Source organism: Pteropus vampyrus, unplaced genomic scaffold (assembly GCF_000151845.1).
Source record: "Pteropus vampyrus isolate Shadow unplaced genomic scaffold, Pvam_2.0 Scaffold56, whole genome shotgun sequence".
NCBI lineage: Eukaryota > Metazoa > Chordata > Mammalia > Chiroptera > Pteropodidae > Pteropus > Pteropus vampyrus.
This window is the reverse complement of record NW_011888837.1, coordinates 7,703,761-7,712,220: the sequence shown is the minus strand read 5'-3', so window position 1 is coordinate 7,712,220 and position 8,460 is coordinate 7,703,761. Positions and strand designations below refer to the sequence as shown.

At 34.7% G+C, this 8,460-nt stretch overlaps 1 protein-coding gene and 1 pseudogene across 2 annotated transcripts in view; one reads left to right on the top strand and one right to left on the bottom strand.

Annotated features, from left to right (window-relative positions):
- CUNH4orf22 (chromosome unknown C4orf22 homolog) overlaps nt 1-8,460 on the bottom strand; it is a 541,171-nt gene that overhangs the window by 489,816 nt on the left and 42,895 nt on the right. The window lies entirely within an intron of this gene.
- LOC105292387 lies at nt 5,822-6,179 on the top strand (annotated as a pseudogene).

Below are 8,460 nucleotides of genomic sequence, written 5' to 3'. Positions count from 1 at the left end.
TATGAAATCTAAATTCTTAAAAACAAGTTAAAATAAAATTCCTTTTTACAACATAACCCTACCTTCCTGTTGACCTCTTTTACCTACTAAATTTAATGTCATATTCTATGTGGACTTTATTATAGAATTTAGTTTACTTTGAAGTTTCTCAAAACCCTTTCACATTGTTATGTGACTATGACTGTTGAAACAAGGGTGTCCCAGACCTAGCAGAGATTTTCAGCTGGTTTGATTTTGTTTACTTCTTTCTACACAGTGGAAGGGAGGACATTACTTCCCATACTCCTACCGCCTCTTTAGGTGCCCATGGCCAAACAATGTTTTAAGTAGCTTGAAGTCCTCAGACCATTAAAGGGATATTGTTCCCCACAAGCAGATGAGAGCTGAACAGTCTCTAGGAACAGATGGCACCATTCCTCTTGGGCAATCCATGGACAAAATGCTGATTCTCACTGGGCTATCCCTGGAATATGCAAGGCCCCTGACTGTATCAACACTTTGATTAAATAATGTAGTTAAAAAAAAATCACGAGCCTATATTATGTCTAGTGATTGATGACAATTTGTATAATAGTTAGAGAAGAGGTACTTAAGTATTTTTTTATTGTCCAATGAGTACATGTGATGATTCATTCTAATGTCCAGGTAACATCTCTTCTTGAACAGGTCCAGAAATTATCTCTTCATTTTCTTTGTCAAGTTTGTTATTCTTGGTTAATTTTCTATCTCATTCAGCAAGGAAAAGATACCAACACTACTATTACTCAAAATATATTAGCTCTTTGGAAATTGTTCCTATTGAAATAATTATAGACCTTGTTGCCTCTGCACTTCCCTAATACCAGCTCTTTCATGCTGAATCCTTCATTCCTTAGGAAGCTTCTTCATCCCTGGTGCCATCCATGAATGCAGGATTTCCTTCTTTTCTATGGCTCAATAATATTCCACTGTATATTGTCAGGGCCCAGGGCAGTCCACCCCAAAGTGTCCCACAGTGGCATACTATTATTTAAAGTAAAATTACTTGACAAACAGCTAGTATAAGAAGGGCACGTTAACTTTCCCTGTCTCTGTGAGTGCAGGAAATAAATCTCCCCTCTGAAAGGTATCTTGAGACACCTTATCACTAGAACTAAGAGATCCAAGGCCCAAGAGCCACCTATGGAAACAAACCCTACTATCTCTTTCTTAATTTACTACTCAAAACCAAATTTTGTTAATATTTCTTACTGACAAATATACAAACCTTGCTTAGATTCCTTTCTAATGAGCACTAACTTTTTCTTTGTCTCATCAATTCTTCCTAAATTATTGCTTCTTTGTTTAGAAAGCATAAAATGTTGGCTGGCTAGTTTTTCATTTCTCTGACCATTATTTATGATTCTCCTGTATGTACATATTAAATTGATTTTTCTTCTGTTAATCTAATCTCATGTCAATTTTATTATTAGTCCAGCTATAAAAACTTAAGAAGGATGTGGGGAAACTTTTTCGCTCTTCCTGACAATATACATGTTCTTTAGCCATTCATCTGTCGATATACACTTAGGTTGTTTCTCCATCTTGACTATTGTAAATAATGCTGCAGTGAACATGGGGAGACATATATATCTCTTCAGCATAGTGTTTTTGTTTCCTTTGGACATATTCCCAGAAGTAGAATTGCTAGATCATATAGTAGTTCTATTTTCAATTTTTTAAGGAAATGTCATACTGTTTTTCATAATGGCTGTACCAATTTGCAATCCCACAAATGGTACACAAGGGTCCCGTTTTCTACACATCCTCACCAACAACTGTTATCTCTTATCGTTTTGATGATAGCCATCCTAACAGGCATGAGGTGATATCTCATTGTGATTTTGATTTGCGTCTCCCTAATGATTAGTAATGTTGAGTAACTTTGTCATGTACTGTTGGCTATTTATAGATCATCTTTGGAAAAGTGTCTATTCAGATCCTTTGCCCAATTTTTATTTGGATTATTTGCTTTTTGCTATCAGGTTATATGAGTTCTTTATATAATTTTGATATTAACCCCTTGTTAGATATATGATTTGCAAATATTCTCCCATTCTGTAGGTTGCCTATTCATTTTGACGATCATTTCTTTTGCTCTATAGAAGGCTATTTAGTTTGATATAGCCCCACTTGTTTATTTTTTTGCTTGTGCTTTAAGTGTCATATTCAAAAGTCATTGCCAAGATCTCAAGAAGACTTTTTTCCTATCTTTTCTACAAAGAGTTTTATTATTTGGGGCCTTATATTTAAGTCTTTAATCCATTTGAGTTCATTTTTATGAGTGGTATAAAATAGGAGTCCGGTTTCAGTTTTTACATGTGCATATCCAATTTTCCAGCACCATTTATTGAAGAAACTATCTTTTTTCCATTGGATAGTCCTGGCTCTCTTGTCAAATATTAGTTTACCATATAGAATGCTTCTTAAAATAAATGTTTTCAAGAAGGGCACATAAGTAAAAATACTTTCCAAACTTTGGCATATGCGCATATTTACCTTGTTCTTTACATATAGATGGCAGTTTGAGTTTTGCAGAAATGACTATGAAGCCTATCTTATATATATTTTCATGAAAGGAATCTATTTTTTCTGCCTGGATACTTCTACTGTACATGTATACCAGACGGACATATTGATCATCTACTAACGCTTTATTCTACTTCATTATTTACATGGCCAGGGCAGGTTTGGCTGCCTGAAGACTATATCTGACTCATCATTTGATCCATGGTGCTCAGTCCTGGCACAGGATACTTACTCAATAAAAACTAGCTGAAGAAATAATTGAGTAAGTTAATTCCATTGAAGGAAAAAACAACAGGATGAGGAAAAAGAGAAAGTTGAAAAGTTCAAGACCTTGCAAGTAATTTCATTTGTAAAGAACTTAAGATATGCGTGTTAAGGTCTTGGGAATGCAGTTAAAAATGCAGCTCAGGACAATGTTGTGGATGGCTGTGCTGAGGATTTTTTCTTTTTTTTTCAATTTGAGTAGCACCAGAAAAAAACAATGCTTTGTAGATTAATAAGTGGAAAAACTATGTCCTAAACTAAAGAGGCCTGTTTCCCATCAGGTATGTAATATCAACAACTTTATAGAACACTGAATCATGGTGGATAGTTATGAGTACAGATTCAGTGGAATCAGAGTGTCATTCCAGAGTCATTGCATTATCTGTTTCCTCAAGCCCCAGCAAGCTTTAAACAAGGCAGCGTTTCTTTAACTCTCTTTTATTATTTACGGAACCGATAACATGCTCTTTCATCATTGCATACTAGCCCTTAGGACTGCTGACTTTACATTTTTGTATTGTATCTCACTAAGATGGGAGGAAAAACCAACCTTGACATTCACTTCTCTAAGTCTTTCTAATAAATGGTCTTTTACCAAACTGTACTAAATGACCGTTTCTATGGCATGCAGTTTTGCAGACAACTATAATCTCGAAAATTAATTTATATATAGAATTTAGTTTCACAAAAGCCTTTCATATTTAGCAACATTTTTTTGAAATGCCAGGATAAAGCGGAAGTTTAAAAAAGACTAATTAGAACCGTGGGTTTTTTGAAGTTCTTGTTTTGTTTTTGTGTAAAAGATGCCTTTGAGAATTGGATAAAAACTACTGACTCACTCACTCTCTAAAGTCCATTCATGGAGTTCCCCTCTCCACAAAGTTTGGGGAACCTAGGTTCAAAACTCGATTTGGCCTATATTGAATTATTTTCTATAGTTTTTTTTTCCTACTTAACTTTATTATCTAAACATTTTAAGTAAGGGGAAGACAAGATAGAGGGAAATAAAAATTCATGGGGATATAAGATAAGTAATCAGTAATGCTAGTTATTTAGAAAGCTTCTATACCAAGACCACAAAATGTTATAAACTACTAGATATATTGGTTTCCTAATTTTTCAACATAGAAATCAGTTTGAATTTAAACTGACTTAAAATTTAATTTTAGTTATTTATTCCACAAATGCTTATGAAAATCTATAAAGTACCATTCTAGGGATTATGGGGGAAGCAGAGGGACCAAAACACAGTCTGTGTCCTCAAGGAGACTACAATCTAATAGAGGTTCTAAAAACCTTACATAAGTAATGATAATGCAAAACTGAATGTGACTTGTCATTTAAAAAATACAGATAATATATTCTGTCATGAGATCCCAGAAGAACGGCGAATAGGGCTATCAAGGTGTATCAAGGAAGGCTTCAAGAAGCGTTTCAGCTGGGCTTTGAATAATGGATAGGATTACATATGAGGAAATGAAGAAATAAGTCATCTTAGTGAGAAGAACAAAAACTGTACCAGGCACAGAGCAGGCCCCAACACATAACTATTCAACGAATGAACAAACAAAAGAATTTGAAAAGGTCAAGAAACAGCGCAGTCCAAAGCCCATGTGAAGCACAGGGAGCAGTTGGTTTTGGTGAAAGTCAATATGAAGGGGAGGGGCCAGGGAATTAAATAGGAAAAGCAGCCTGAAGCAATGGGTGAGGGAAAGCTGTCAAGGGCTTTTGAGCTAGAGAGAAGCAAAACCACTGTGTTTTAGTGAGAAGAAAAGAGGACATAAAAATCTCAGGGCAGAGACAAGTGTGGAAACCTCTCTACATCACAACACATCACCCTGCATCTCGGGTGCAAGCACTGGCAACACCCTTCAATGTGATGGAATATTAAATACAACTGGATCTCAAACTGCCACTCATATGTGAAACTAATCCTTCTGCAATAGTAAAAATGACCTACTATCGTCAATATAGAAAATACACACACACACACACACACACACACACACAGAGTACCACCTCAAGGACGACCTAGAGCCACCACGAGGACATCAGTGCGTTCATCCTCGATCTCATGTCCCGGGACGGGACTATTTTACTGATGACGGTAAGCGGTTGTGATAGAACTCCTGCCCCGGTGCTCTCCTTTTCCAAATGTCAATGTTATGAGCCTCTACCAAATCCCTGGCTTTAACGTCTACCCATGGGAGATCATTATAAATTAATTTTTAAGTCAATAATTATAACAAAATGATGCAGTTTATAAAACATTTACATATAAACTGGGTTGCTCATTATAACAGCATCTTTTGAGAACTGTCTTCATTTTACCCAAATCAGTGATTGATGGGATAAAGTTTATGGAAAGATCTTAAAATGTCATAGAGAAACTTGCTATATTTCTTTTATTTCTGATGGGCAAAAATGTGCAGATTTATAATTTCACACAAAAATGTAACCTTGCCATTTATACCTATGAGATTCTGTATTATCTATGTCTGCTTTTATCACATTTTCAGCTACATGTCCTAAATTACGAATCTTCGAGGAAAGGATAGTAGGTACTTTGTCAAAACCTAACAAAAAAATAATATATGTATATAAATGAAAATATGTACGAGGTAAATTACAATCAGAACACAGTCTTAACATATGCAGCAAACCCGCAATTTTAAATGGCAAAATCAAATGGACCATCATGAAGACATACCATAATTCGACATTTCTGATATAATTTTTAATAACCTTAGGGTGTCTGTCAGGGCTCCTAAAATATGCATATCAACTGGTTTTCTAGCATTCATACTGATGACAATTTGTACTTGTCTTCAGCAACTTTTCTTAAAAGAACGTTTTTTCAAAAAGCCAGTAGAGAGACCCTACTGACGCGTGGCGCTTCGTGGGGAAGGAGTTGGTGTTTTACCAGGCCCTAGGCTTGAAGGTGTGGTCCAGGTGATCTCTGGCCCCCTCCTGCCCACTCCTCCACCTGCGTCCTCCCTCCTCTGGCAGGATGAGATGTGCAGGCCTGAGAGAAGGAGAACCTCCTGGCAACTGTGGGAACCGTAACTACGCTAATATTGTATATAGTGTCTGTGAAGAAAAAAATGAGAGCCTTGCTGAAAGTCTGAGAAACAAAGTAACTGCTTTAAAAACTCTTTCTATTGAGATAGGTCATGAAGTTAAAAGTCTAAATAAATAATTATCTGAAATGGATTCACAATCTGATTCTACAACTGGGTTTCTATTACTATGGGAAAACTGATGATTTTACCTAGAGGAAGCCAAACAAAGTTGCTGTGCATATGATGCTGTTTTCATTGTTTGTTTGTTTTGGGGGGGTCATTTATTGGATTATTAAACTGAGGTGATGCAAGTAAATTTGAGTTTGGAATCTGTTGCAGCTTAATGGCATGAATTATCACTTTGGTAAAAAATCAGCATCAAACCATTCTTAATTTTCAAATACTATGGCTTTTTCCATTGAAATTACAAAATTTTACTTGTTTTATGAATCACATTAGATAATACAGTGCTGCTTGAATACTGTGTCATAATGATTCATTTCGCCCCTTTTTGGGGGAGTATCAAGATGGCCTGAAGTCAATTGTTCTTACACTTGTTCTTCTGTTGTTTGCTGTCAGATTAAATATCAGTATAATAGTCTGGGTTCCATTTAAAAAACTTAGTGGGAAAATAACAAAATGCCTGGAGAGCCTAATGCTGAGCTAGTAGTAAACAAGTTTGTGATGGAATGGTAAATGTATTTTCCTGAACTGCCATCAATTCTAACAATGTACTCCCCAGCTCAGTCTTCCTTTATTTGGTTAAAATTGTAGGTAGATTTCTTTTTACCTACAATTTATTTTTTAATAATTTATGATGATATGACTCTTCTTTGTCCCCCTTTGCCCAAAGATCACATTCTTTAATAAATCTTGTTATTTTGGCATATTTCTAATAGGGCACAAAATACATATGTACAGTACAGTTGTTTTATATTAACTTTATACATACATTGACTTGGCTTACAATAGTTTTATAATTTTTGTTATTTAGATAAGCCATTTGGTTATCATTTGTGACAATAATGTGAAGCTAAAGTTGTTGCTAAACTATGAACAGAAAAAATGTTCAAGGAAAAAAAAATGTTTAAAGCCAATAGAGACAGAATGAGAAGAAACTACAGACTTGGAGAAAATATTTGCAAAAGACACATCTGATAAAAAACTGTTATCCAAAATATAAGAAGAACTCTTAAAACAACAAGAAAACAAATGACTTGATTTAAAAACTAGGCTGAAGACCTTAACAGATACCTCACCAAAGAAGATATACAGATGTAAAATAAGCATATGAAAAGATGTTCCACATATGTCATCAGAAAAATGCAAATTAAAACAATAATAAGATACCACTACACACCTATTGCAATGGCCAAAATCCAAAATACTGACAATACCAAATACTGATGAAGATATGAAGAAATAGAAACTTTCACTCATTGTTGGTAGGAATGCAAAATGATACAGTACAGCCACTTTGGAAGACAATTCAGCAGTTTCTTGCAAAACTTAGCATACTCTTACCATATAATCTAGCAATTGTATTCCTTGGCATTTACCCAAAAGAGCTGAAAACTTAAGTCCATACAAAAATATGCACATGATTTTTACTCATAATTGTCAGCTTTAATCATAATTGTCAAAACTTAGCAGCAACCAAGATGTCCGTTAGTAGATGAATGAATAAATAAACTGTGGTACATCCAGACAATGAAACATTCAGCACTCAAAAGAAATGAGCTATCCAGCCATGAAAAGACACAGAGAAAACTTAAATGCAAATTACTAAGTGAAAGAAGCCAATCTGAAAAAGGTACATACTGTTGTATGATTATAATAATATGACATCTGGAAAAGGCAAAATTATGGAGTCAGTGAAAAGATCAGTGGTTGCCAGGGGCAGCGGGGGAATGGATGAATAGGCAGAACACAGAGATTTTCAGGGCAGTGAAAAGAGACTCTGTAGAATACTATAATAACGGATATATGTCATTATACATTAGTTCAAACCCGCTGAATATACAATGTTCAGAGTGAATCATAATGTAAACAATAAATTTTAAGCAATGATGTGTCAATGTAGGTTCATCAACTGTAACAAATGTATCACCGTAGTGAAGGATGGTGATAGTGGGTGATTCTATGCATGTGTAGGGGCAGGAGGTATAGAGGAAATTATATCTCCCTTTCAATTTTGCTGTGAACTTAAAACTCCTATAAAATATAAAGTCATTAATATAACATAATGTAATATATATAAAAAGTAAAATTTAAAAATTTATTTCACTCAGATTTAATGTGCTGAGATAGGATTACTGTATATACAAATTAGTAATCCACTATACAAGTGGCAGTAATTTTTATGTGTGGTAAATGTTTATAAAAATATTTTTGTTTGGCCTTCTTTGCAGTATAGATTTATTTGGGAAAAATTCAGAAACAAAAAATTAGTAGCAACTTCTAAGTCTCTTAATTCATGTTTTAGGCCTGAACCACACATTAGCTAATCCAGAAAAACTGGCAAATTTTCACTAGCTATGTTGTTAAGACCACAACTATAATATTACCAAGTAGTATTAATGGTAGA